This window comes from Procambarus clarkii, chromosome 26 (genome assembly GCF_040958095.1).
Source record: "Procambarus clarkii isolate CNS0578487 chromosome 26, FALCON_Pclarkii_2.0, whole genome shotgun sequence".
Classification (NCBI taxonomy): domain Eukaryota; kingdom Metazoa; phylum Arthropoda; class Malacostraca; order Decapoda; family Cambaridae; genus Procambarus; species Procambarus clarkii.
In genome coordinates, this window is record NC_091175.1 from 40,542,329 (window position 1) to 40,556,809 (window position 14,481).

Here is a 14,481-nt window from a genome sequence, read left to right on the forward strand (position 1 = left end):
AATCGTACATCTACTAACAAAGCTGTGAATTCTACTTGGGGCAATTCTGGGTTTGAATTCTATTTGGGTTTAATTATGGAATTACAGTCTGAGTAGGTACTGAATTTGTAGGTTAAATGTTCCTGATGACAGAACAAACATTTTCTCTCTCCTATAGGATTAGTCGTCTTAGCAGGCGTATTAACTACAGTTTCAGTGGGAGACACAGTGTACGTACCTATATTACTACTCTTACCTCTTTGAAGTGGGAGTAGTTAATTTAGATTTATATTTATTAGACTTAACTGAAGTTAATTTTGTCTTTACAGAGTTTTCAGTATTAGGATGTTTAGGTTCAGATTTAATTTTATCATGAGCCTTTAGCCCGTTGACAGTGATTCTCATTCCCTCAAATATCTGATCAAGAGAAAGGATCTCTTGTTTTGTAATGAGAGCAAATTTCTGCTAAAATGTTTCAAGGAAGTTTCCTCTGAAAGAGTAATTTTAATGACCATTCTGAAGCTGATACATTTACCTTAGTACCTTACGCTTTCACAAGGGACTCTACTTCCAACCTGAAGTTTTGAAGGGAGTCTGGTCTGCTACTAGGTGGACTTATATCCACTAGTTGATAAATTAGATTAGCTACACTCAATTCTTTGTTGCAGTAATTAACTTCCAACAGTTGTATAGCTACATCATAATTATTATCTGCAAGAGATAAATTAGCTATTACCTTCTTAGCCTCCCCTCTGAGAAGACTTTGATGGTAAGAAAATTTAGTTACCTTATCTATAGTGATTCTAGAATGTATATGTGCAATAAATGAAGTCCAAAATATATCCCATTTTTTTTCATGCATTCCAGCAAATGTGGGCAAGTCCAAAGAAGGTAAACGTGCCTCTGCTTGTACTGTACTGTGTTGAGATACTGTGACATTTGGAGTTACTTTATGTGTATATACCAAATTAAATAGAAGATTAAATTTATCTTGGTGTCATCTTAATACTGAGATGTTTCTGCAATGACCTGGTCTATTTCATTAAGATCAGTGTCGCTGTTATTCAACACACTGACATAAGACTCGATCATAGTCTTGATTGTTCGAATTTGTGGTTGGCTACTCTTAGAGATATTTCAATTTGATGATAGTCAACTGGTGTTGCTTTAGATAAGTTCTCAGACTTATTGAGCAATCTTGTAAGATAACTTTTAAGGCCTATATGAGGGCTCTCTTCAATTTTTCGGGAGTAGCCATGGTGACTTAATTTTCAAACTTTGTAGGGCTTGAATAATTGTTACTGATGTAACTTGGATACTTGTTCATTTAGTTGCAATTATCTCGATAATAGCCTAATATATTCCTTGATTAGGCTACGTGATCCTACCTCGTCTGAAGGTTAGCTTACCTTCCTAAACACGAAATAGCTACGATTTGGGTATTACTAGGATGCCACTTCGGTTGTACCTAGGGTTAGCTTGTCATTATCACCTTCGGTTGGCATAGTGACACCTAGTAACACTCAAAGGTGTATACTAAGAAATATAATAAAATCTTGTGACAGGTGTACTCCGTCAGGAGCCAAGTTTTCACAAAATTTAACGGTTAGCGTATCAGTTATGCTCATGTGCGCGAACACCTGTGCTTTCTGAGTTAGAGTTACGTGCAGAGGAGGGTGCCAGATATGTCTTTACTTCTCACTTGTGGTTAAAGCAAGTCTATGTGTATATATATATATATATATATATATATATATATATATATATATATATATATATATATATATATATGTATATATATATATATATATATATATATATATATGTATATATATATATATATATATATATATATATATATATATATATATATATATATATATATATATATATATAATAGGGGTACCACCACTGGTTTAATTAAAGGGACCCACATCCTCGAAGAAGAAAATAAATAGTGTTCAGAGAAGACCTTGTGGATTCTCACTGAATACTTTAATCTTTTCCTCTCCTACCACCCCTATTTATTTATTTTTTTTTTATTTGATTTTATTGCAATGTTACAGTTTACAGAAAACACACACTTATATAACAATATACCAATCAGTGTTCGAAGACCTCGTCCAGTTCCTTGGGGGTCGGGTGCGTACCCAAGATACAGCACGCATTTCCCCTCTGAACAGTGACACTGAGGCGCTGGCACATAAAACTGGCCGCTCTTGGGTCTCTAGTCTTCCCAATGAGTTCCTCGCCCAGCTCCTTCAGGAACTTAAGTGCACATTTACCCCAGGTGCCCAGAGTCTCAGAGCCTATTGGCACGAACCTGTAACAACGTTCTAGGTCCCTGTACTTGTTAGTTTTCTGGGTCTCCCTGAAGGTGGCCGCCCCGCCTCCCTCAGCTGCGCTGTAAGGTAGATAGGTATCAGCCAATGTGGATGCACACGTGTAGTCCCACACGACCTGTTTACCTTCCATCCACGGCTGCAGGGTGACTCCATCTGGGCGTTTTTGGCTGTTGTCAGGCCTGCACAACTGAGGTTCCCTTTGTGCTGGGCACCTAGCTGAAGCCAAACTTCTCTTGATGATGTCATTGAGTGCTTCATGTCTGGCAATCTTTCCCTGTGTCTTACGACAGATGAGACCATGGCTGCCGTATTGGTCTGCCCGTGCATGGCCGCAAATACACCGGTGCTCGGTGGAGATTGGGGCGGCAAGGCGCAGAGCAACACCAATACTTAGGGTCCGATGGTCCAGGCGGGTGCCCAAGGCGGAATTAGGGACTGCCAACAGGAAGTCCCCGGCATGGGGAGCTTGCACAGCTAGAAGACGCGCTTTGTCCTTCCTGGAAGCTGCCTCCAGCAATGATGTGGCGATGTTCTCCACTATGGGGCTATCCCATTTGGACTGTTTGCAGTCATTTGGAAAAGTCGGTCGAGGATGAGAGTTGACAAGAGTGTCCCACTGACCGGCTCCTTCCGCCAATTTGGGATCATGAATCCCAATGAAGTCTCTTAGGTGTTCCGGTAGTATTTCCTTAACTAATTCACCTGTTGCACTGGTCGAGGATAAGAATGCCGGCAATGCTAACTGTGTCGCCTTGCGAATACCTATCCCCCCGAGTCTAACTGGGAGCGTTGCTTGGTCCCATTGGTCATCTTGCAGGGAGAGGTTTAACACTTTCAAGGTTATTGACCTTAGGAGTGTGTCATATTCCGTTAATTTTGGGCTGTCGAAGGAGGGAGCACACCTTAGGAAATAGGTCAGTCTGGGCAAAGCCAGGCACCTTGTGAGAAGGTACAGAGCATCGTGGGCGTCCAAAGCCCCTATTCTTCCCTCCATCCTCCTCAGATCGTTCAGCTTTTCTTCGAGGACTACCTCAATGGCGCTCGAGCCCAGAGGTGCCCCTAGCAGCACACTGTCGGTGGGAGCGATCACTTGGGCTCCTGGCAATATGGTTCGCACTGCATCTATGGTTGGTTGGCTAGATGAGATGATTTCACACTTTAATGGGTTTAGGGTGAGTCCTAACTCCTCTCCCTTAGATTTCACCAGCTGTAGATCTTCTAGCAGGGATTCCTGTGTCCCTGCCAGGGTGCCATCGTCCAGGAACCAGATGTTGAGTTCGCTGGTCAACGTGCTTGTGACCTCTTTAACAGCCATGCAAAAAAGAAAAGGGGCAAGTGGGTCTCCCTGCTGAACACCTTCTGCAGAAACAACTTCATGTTCCCCAAACAGCAGCGTCGATTCCCTACTGTACCCTGCTGAGACGAAGGGGAGTAGAGAAGGAAAGCTTGTTCGAACTGCTTCCAGTACCACATCCCTTTTTACCTGGTTGAAGGCATTTTTAAAGTCTAACTTAATTAATGCCTTATTTTCTGGGAGGTGCTTTATATAGGCTAGTGCTGCATGAGCTGCTGCTTCACAGCCATGGGGAACACCAAAACCTAGTTGATGGGGTCGAAGCATCGTCGCAGCGTCTATGCTAATTTTTCTGACAGCTGCCCTAGCAACAAGGCGCCGAAGTGTGTTACCCACGGCAATGGGTCTGACTCCACCATCTTTCTTCTTGAGGGCACAAAGGGATGCTCCAAAGAAAAAGGGTTTAATTGTATCTGGGATCAACCCAGAGAGGCAGTCGTTGACAAACTTCGTGACCTCTGACAATAGTGTCTCGGCAACTTCTCCGAGAACTGGGTTTACCATCTCCTTGAGGTGCTGAGGTCTTACTCCAGTGTATCCCCCTGCCGAGCCTGGCGGAAATGACATGATGGCTTTGTATACCTCTGACGCTTGGAGGAATAGAGGTCCCATGTCTGGGACATTTGTGTCCTGAGCAGTGGGTTCCCATGGTACTCTAGGAGGGTGCTTCTCTCTCAGCGAGTTGGCGGTAGCGGTATTTCTAGGGGCGATTGTGTCTTCACTGGTAAGTAACCTAATTGCCCCTACTGTGTTGCCCTCTTCAAGTTTTTTGGTCACTTGTGTTCCAAGTTTAAAATTGTCATTGGAACTCTTGGGTCTGCCACGACGGTTTTTGCGTTGAGGAGGGATGGGGATCAAGTTGTCAGCTCTGGGGCAATTATTTATTGCCCTAGTGACTGATGAGGCTAGCGACTTGCCTCCTCTTGCAGGTACGCCTAAGCAAATATTGCCAAACAGGAGCAAATTATGCCATGCTTTGATGGTGGCCGCAGCATTAAGATTTTCAGACCGTTCATTTACTTTCCTTAAAAGGCCTGTATATTTCCCTGCTGCAAATGGGCGCGCTGCTTTAGGAATGTGGGGAAGAGTTCTGGTGGTGGATGATTTGATGGCCCCCAGGAGGTCATCTGATGACATGAAGTTTGCTGGGATGTGTGGGGGTGCCGGGGGGACCTGTGGGCCTTCTCTCTCTACAGGTGCCGTCCATGAACCCTCACAGTTGTTGTGTTGACGTAGGGTTCCATCGTTTCTAAGGCTGTGTGATTCGTCACACACCCGACACGTTCCTCTGGGTCTGGGTCCTCTGGTTGCACGTCTGGGTGCACTGTTCCCAGGACCCTGTTCTTGGCTGAGGGGTTCCTGGTTAGTTGGTGGAGTCCCCTCCATCTCCCGGGCGACCGGCGTGGGAGGGATGACAGGGGTGGTGGCGGCAGGGGTGGACACGGGTGGTGGCAGGAGTGGCTAGCTGTCCCTCACACTCACCACTCGTATGAGTACTTGTGTCTCCCTCCCTTTTGGAAGGAACCTGAATGCCTGCTGTGACCTGTGCCATATCTGGGTGCATGGAGGGTAGCACATCCCTGCAACAAGCACAGTGAGGGCGGTGAATAGGTGGGTGGGAGACACCCAGGCGCAGGGTGGGCTGGGTGGTGGGATGGCAGGAGGTACTGTGGTGCGGCGAGGCCGGCGGGCGGGGAGGAGGTGGGGTTGACCGGGCCTCGCTCAGCTTGAGGGGGATGGGGGTCTGGGTGACACTTAAACACTGGTATAATTTTCTTGTATATCACTGCACAATGGTGAATGAATCATACACTTGTAATCCGACACACTGTGAGCTCTATTAGCTCTGACCATGATTGCTGATTTTTATTTTCATTTTTCTTTCCCAAACGTATTTCTATAAACACTGGGTGGCACATGAGTGACCCCCCCTCGCCTGACCAAACAACAACACCTGTGGGAACCGACCTGTGAGATTTATATTTATTTAATTCATATGAATTTATATTTACATTAATTTATATACTTCGATAGCAATTTGTATAATGATAAGTGGACTGTATTTCTGCAATAATCTCATAATCTCACAAATCGATCCTCTACACATTAGGGGGGTTATTATTAATTGAATATATATGCAGCCAATCAAACTACAGTAATAGACTACATACATTGAAGAGGTTCCTTATCTTATAGTACAGCAGGTTAGTCCACCAGGTATAACTAGGGTGTAGACACCAATTTATCCTCTTTGAGGTAGCTTCCATCACCCAGTAACTGGTGCACAAAATCTTGCTTCCTCGACTTGACCTGTTAAAAGGGCGCTAGCTGTAAAGCCAGGTACCTATATATGACAAGCTATATCAGAGAAAATACTATACATGGAACAATAAAGACCTGGCTTAATTACCTTTAGTTTGAGGCAATTTCGTGATCTAACCGGACTCACCCTATATCCTGACATTAATGGCCATAAATGAATGATAAACGGGTTTCGGATAGACACTTAACTTGAATTTGTAGACAGCGTGTTGATAATGGTACACTTTTAGTTTCCGTAACACTACGTCCAAGTAAATTTAACAGGAGCCGAATTTGCTCCCGTGAGCCTCTGGTCTAGTATCAACAACAATGGTTGCCCTCCTTCCCCCCTCTGACGCCTGGCTTACATTGTCCAGATTTCAGAAAGTGATAGAAGGGTCACATTTACTCTACTTTAATATTGATAATTAAGTTAATTTATATGAGATGTTTTTATGATGGTAAAGTCCAAAGACTAATGTATTTAAGAATAATTCCCACCATAATAGATGGTGAATTATAATAGTATGTGGTGATGATATCCCGTTTTCTTTAGACGGTAATTCCACTACAAGTTACGTTTTCTATGGGTAACTTCTTTATACAACACAGCTCTTATCTGTCTGTATGAAATAAAATGGTGTCGGATTTTCCGACATAATTCCCCAGGGGCTGCTCACGGGTCGAAGTCCTATTTAGAACAGAGGAACACCGATACTCCTCCTTCGAATTATTTGATTAATTTGATGTTAGTAGTTAGTAATCACACATTTGTGCGTCTGTTAATACAGGACGGATGTCCCGTACTAGAGTTGCAGGGGTTAGAAGTCTAATGCGATTTCATTTCCCTGTCAACTCTTGAAAGGCTAATATTCAAGCCTTATTACATATTATTTAACCCAGAAGACTGAATGTGATCAAGTACTACAGTCAAGTATGATTCAGGGACTGCAGTGAGATCAGTGACATTAGATATAACTTGAAGTTTGTTCAGGTAACTAGTCACTGATATATAAACACTGAGGCCCATGGAATACATCTTGATTAAATAATAAATGTATCAAATCAGTCATCAGATTTATTGGGGTTTAATTTAGTTAATTGATTCAGAAGATTGAATAGCGCATCATTAAAGTAAAGTATGGTTCTGAGACTGCAGTGGGTTCAGTGACATTGGTCGCAGTGACTTGTAGCTGGTTTAGGCTACTGTTCACTGATTTGCCACTGAGGCCTCATGAACTCATCTTCAGCTTCAAATGATGATACTAACATCAACCTCTGTTACTATAGTCAGCTGTAATCTCCTTAGTATAATGCTACTGGAGAAATATAATCAGCTGACAAATTTAGATTTCTATTGGTATTGTTTATCTGCAGGCATAGGTCTCCTCAGGCTTGATACTGGGCCTGAGAGTAATTTACCTCCTGCAGAGTTTAACATGGTTATACCCTGATATTTAGTAGGGCTACCGATGAATCGATGACAATAGTCTGTCCCTACAAGGAGACCGAAGTCGCTGAGGTGATCAGACTTAATATTATCTGCCAATTTTATTCCTCTATTTCTCAGGAATTTGGCTGTTGCTCTCAGACCTTGAACTTGTAGGTCTACTGGTATTTTGTCCACCACAATGGCTTGTACTCGACAGACGTACCTGTCTAAGCGTACTGATGGTTGTACCACCTGGTAGACCTGAGGTCCTGCATCTGTTACAAACCCTGAGATGTTGAATGACGTCTGGGCTACAGGCCTTAATTGTAGTTCATCTGCCAACTTTTTAGTGATATATGTTCTCTGGGATCCTTGGTCAAACAACCCACGGGTATGGACCTTGGCCCTCTTATTCAGGATGGTAATTTGGGCAGTAGGCAAAGTCGTATTACCTTTAGACTTTGCCGATTGGACACTCTTTGTTTGTTGCACCTTGCAGTACTGTACTGTGATGGGAATGCTATCTTCCACCTTAGGTCTTGAATACGTTAATTTCGTATATTTGCACAGTGCTGCATGGTGTCTACCTCTTCTACACCTGTTGCAGGTGTTGAATTGGGTATCACAATAGTCTATGTTGTGTGACTTGAGACACCTTGAACATCTCCCTAATTCCTGGAGTCGCTCAATATGAGTGTCTCTGGTTGGATAATTAGCACAACAGTATGTTGAATGTTTCTTTTTGCAGAACATACATGTCCCCCAGCCTACTGCACGTTTGGAAGTTACCGGTTTGGGTGAACTAGTAACAGTAGGCTTGGAGGTTGCTGCTGCATTGTCAGATTTTCTGCAACTTGATGTTAGAGTAATTGACTGATGTTTATTTGGGGTAGTTGTTTTACCCTTTAATTGACTCTTATTTTCTATTTCTGAAGGCTTGCATGAGGCTTTAACTTCCTCATTTGCTCGTCGTTTGTTTATGATGGAATGTAAACCTTCAGTGATGTCCTGTACTGTCAGGATGGTGTTATGTTGATGTGCATATAATTCATCTAGTATATCGCTGGACAATTTTCGTTGAAGGACTACTTTGGTCATCCATTCACTAGTAGTTATATCAACCTTAAGACTGAATATTCTTAGTAGTGACTCAAACTCCATGCTGAAGGATTGTAATGAGTCAGCAGTCTGATCAGGTTGAGGTAAATCCAGCAATTGTAGTACTAGATGTATGACAGTTTTCTCATTGCCAGCATTATTCCTAGGAGGCTGGACTGGAAAATTAGTGCTGTTGCTATTTTCATTTACATTTTCTACTACTGGTTCAGCTTCACCTCTAGTTTGGAGGCATGTTAACTTAGTAGCTTCAGGTATTGGGTTTTCAGAAACCACAGAGACTGTGGATAAATTGTCTGAAAACTGCTTAATTTCTGGTGGTATATTATTGGGTGAAGCTGTAGTGGGTGCAGCTTTATCCTTGTTGATTAAAGGATCTAATCTGGCTTTACATTTATTCTCAAAAAGATCCAGATCATCCATAACATTATCTACTTTATTTGATGTACTTGCTATTTGTTCTGATTCAATTATCCTGTGTAAATGTTCCAACCTGGCTTGAGTTTCTTCTTCATATTGTGCTAAGGTCAGACAGGAATGGTTCCACATCTTCAACTACTATGTCGTCGTCGTGGACTTGATTTTGGTAAGATTTCCTATTTGCTTTCAATATATGCAATTGGGTTTGAATCTGTAACAGTGGTATTTTCAACCGACGATAATTAATTACAGGCTCATATAACAACTGTTCATATTGGTTGAGATCCCTTGTTAGTTGGCGTTTGCTTGCTATTAAAGCACGCTTTGCTTTCTGTGGATTAGTCATGGTGACTTGTTAATTGGGCTGCTCATAATACTGAACAAACACTAATGGTAGCCTAGGGTAAATTCTGCACTCACTAGGCAATAATCCTACCTCTACTAGAGGTTAGCACTTAAAATTAATACACATTATATATATATACAATCATACACACTAATGATTTGAGTGATAAACCAGTGTCACTGGAAGTACCTTTAGGTTAGCTCTTCTATATCACCCTAGGATGGTAGAGACACTAATTAATCACTCAAAGGTGTAATGATCATAAGTAAATTATTATATATACAACTCAACTCGAGTTGATAAAAATTACACCCAAAATAGGGTCTGCACCATTCATTAATGGTGTTAGGTTATTCAATATAGTACAACTGACTATGGTAATAATGGGACTAAGATGAGCAATAATAGTTCAACTAGTCATTTTTAATATCCTACCCTGTTGTGGGTTGGCAATTAGTAAATATTATACTGTGATCACTAGTGCAATATATATTAAATAATTCTCTATTTTGGAGAAATAATATATACAATTATTGATAATAGCCTCTTAATTAGCCTCTATGAAACTTCTAATATTATCAAGAAGTATTAAATATTATTAGTGACCTCGCGAAATAAACTCCACAAAATTCGTGGATAATCTCTCGCGAAATGTAACACCACGAAATCCGTGAACAATCTCTCGATACAGCCACTAATTTGGCTGGCTTCTATATTAGCGCTGTCATTTCACAGAATAACACGCCACCAAATCCGTGGGTGTGCATGAAACCGCTGACTAAGGCTGATCTGAACTGAGCGGGGCTCGTGAACTCGCACGAGTCAACGCCGCCGTCTTGACTGGCTTTGTTTAAATCACACTGCACTAGTTATTTAATGAATCCACTGGTTAACTGGTTCATCCGGTACTAAGATGACCAAATGTGGGTTCAAAGGACCAAATATTCCGGTTCTGAAGGTCCAAATAATTCGGTTTCGAAGGACCAAATAATGTGGGAACCGACCTGTGAGATTTATATTTATTTAATTTATATGAATTTATATTTACATTAATTTATATACTTCGATAGCAATTTGTATAATGATAAGTGGACTGTATTTCTGCAATAATCTCATAATCTCACAAATCGATCCTCTACACATTAGGGGGGTTATTATTAATTGAATATATATGCAGCCAATCAAACTACAGTAATAGACTACATACATTGAAGAGGTTCCTTATCTTATAGTACAGCAGGTTAGTCCACCAGGTATAACTAGGGTGTAGACACCAAATTATCCTCTTTGAGGTAGCTTCCATCACCCAGTAACTGGTGCACAAAATCTTGCTTCCTCGACTTGACCTGTTAAAAGGGCGCTAGCTGTAAAGCCAGGTACCTATATATGACAAGCTATATCAGAGAAAATACTATACATGGAACAATAAAGACCTGGCTTAATTACCTTTAGTTTGAGGCGATTTCGTGATCTAACCGGACCACCCTATATCCTGACATTAATGGCCATAAATGAATGATAAACGGGTTTTGGATAGACACTTAACTTGAATTTGTAGACAGCGTATTGATAATGGTACACTTTTAGTTTCCATAACACTACGTCCAAGTAAATTTAACAGGAGCCGAATTTGCTCCCGTGAGCCTCTGGTCTAGTATCAACAACAATGGCTGCCCTCCTTTCCCCCTCTGACGCCTGGCTTACATTGTCCAGATTTCAGAAAGTGATAGAAGGGTCACATTTACTCTACTTTAATATTGATAATTAAGTTAATTTATATGAGATGTTTTTATGATGGTAAAGTCCAAAGACTAATGTATTTAAGAATAATTCCCACCATAATAGATGGTGAATTATAATAGTATGTGGTGATGATATCCCGTTTTCTTTAGACGGTAATTCCACTACAAGGGTAACTTTTCTATGGGTAACTTGTTTATACAACACAGCTCTTATCTGTCTGTATGAAATAAAATGGTGTCGGATTTTCCGACAACACCCCCTCCTCCCCCACACCTTAGCCTGGGAGGCCTAGAGGGCGCCAGCGTGGCCCTCACTGCCGTTGTATTCCATACACTGCACACCCACCTGTTTTTATCCGTTTTTATTGAGATGGTCCACTCTGGGCACCTTCCGCAACTCCTGCACCTTCCCAGGACATTCACACAGCACTCTGTGAAGGCTAGGCACTGTGACGTCTGGATGTCCCTAGGTAATGGTTCAGTAAACAACAGAGCCTCCTCCACACGTCCTCCCTCCCCGCTAGCTATATATATATATATATATATATATATATATATATATATATATATATATATATATATATATATATATATATATATATATATATATATATATATATATATATATATATATATATATATATATATATATATATATATATATATATATATATATATATATATACTAGTTGTACCCGGCTATGCGTTGCTGTGGCTCAGAAACGCATGTGCGTTTCTGAGCCACAGCACTCTTCCCCTGTCTCCCAGTCCTCCCCACCATTCCTCCCCTCCATCGTCCCTTTGTCCTCCCCACCATCCCCCACTCTAGCATCCCCTCATCCTCCTCACCATCTCCCATTCCCCATCCCCTAATCCTCCCTACCATTCCCCTCTTCCCCATCCCCTCGTTCTCCCCTCCATCCCCCACTCCCCTGTCCCCTTGTCCTCCCCACCATTCTCCATTTCCCTGTACCCTCGTCCCCACCATCCCCAACTCCCCCATTCCCTCGACCACCCCACAATTACCCCATCCCCTGCCCCCCTCGTCCTCCCCACCATTCCCCACTCCCTCGTCCGATGCATTCCCAAATGATCTGATGTTCCAGTCACTGATATATAAGAAAAACAGTTAAAAAACGAAATGAAAAACAATGAAAAAATACAAAAATAAACTATACTCATGAAATAAATGGTATGGTAAACAACACAGCTCAATTCCAGTGCAATGTCACACAAAATAATTAAATCAAAATGAAAATAAATTGAAATCAATTAAAATTCAATTTATTAATGAAATCGAAAACGTTCAAATGGAATTGTACCATATTTATTATAGCGTGAGTTGCTCTTATGTGCAACAGATGACGCTGTTTAATAAAAAAAACAAACATTTTTTTTGCATGTTTAAGAAAAAAAATGCATGTTTCAGTAGAGATGCCACAGGTGTGGCATGTCTACTTATACTCACAAAATGAACGGTATGGTAAAGAACAAAGCTCAATTCGAATGCAATGTCACTCAAAATAATTAAATCAAATGAGAATAAATCGAAATCTATGAAAATTCCATTTATCAATGCAATCGGAAACATTAAAATGGAATAGTAACATATATAGTAGAGCATGTGTTCCTATTAGGTGCAACAGATGACGCTGTTTAAAAAAAAAAAATAAATTCTTGTCACAAGTGAGGCATTTATATATTATGTATATATTAACACACGCCTATTCGAATGCAACGTTGTGTCAAAATTTCAAAGCAATTGGTAAAGAGGTTTCGAAGATTTCCCTCACATGAAAAACACATGAAAAACACAGTTTTGTAAACAAAGCATGTTTTTCCCATCACAGACGTGACATCTGTACAGCATTATATAAAAACCTGCTCGGATACGAATGGAACGTTGTGTGAAAATTTCAAAGCAATCGGTGAAGAACTTTCGGAGATTAGCGATTTTTAACAAACGAATATTTACATTTTTATTTATATACATATATATATACCTCATGCACACATACCTCACGCACACATACGCCTCACACACACATATACGCCTCCTGCACACATACACCTCTCACATACACATACACCTCACACACACACCTCTTGCACACATACACCACACACACACACATACACCTCATGCACACATATGCCTCACGCACACACCTCTTGCACACATACAACACACACACACACACATACACCTCACACACACATTCAGCTCACACACGCACACCTCACACACGCACACATACACCTCACACACACACATACACCTCACACACACACCTCTTGCACACATACACCACACACACACACATACACCTCACACACACACATACACCTCACACACGCACACATACACCTCACACACACACACCTCACACACGCACACACACACCTCACACACACACATACAGCTCACACACACACACCTCACACACGCACACATATACCTCACACACGCACACATATACCTCACACACGCACACATATACCTCACACACGCACACATATACCTCACACACGCACACATATACCTCACACACGCACACATATACCTCACACACGCACACATATACCTCACACACGCACACATATACCTCACACACGCACACATACACCTCACACACGCACACATATACCTCACACACGCACACATATACCTCACACACGCACACATATACCTCACACACGCACACATACACCTCACACACGCACACATACACCTCACTCACGCACACATACACCTTACACACGCACACATATACCTCACACACGCACACATACACCTCACACACGCACACATACACCTCACACACGCACACATACACCTCACACACGCACACATATACCTCACACACGCACACATACACCTCACACACGCACACATACACCTCACACACGCACACATACACCTCACACACGCACACATATACCTCACACACGCACACATACACCTCACACACGCACACATACACCTCACACACGCACACATACACCTCACACACGCACACTTATACCTCACACACGCACACATACACCTCACACACGCACACATACACCTCACACACGCACACATACACCTCACACACGCACACATACACCTCACACACGCACACATATACCTCACACACGCACACATACACCTCACACACGCACACATACACCTCACACACGCACACATACACCTCACACACGCACACATACACCTCACACACGCACACATACACCTCACACACGCACACATATACCTCACACACGCACACATACACCTCACACACACACATACACCTCACACACGCACACATACACCTCACACACACAAACACCTCACACACGCACACATATACCTCACACACGCACACATACAACTCACACACGCACACATATACCTCACACACGCACACAAACACCTCCCACATGCACACATACACTCATAC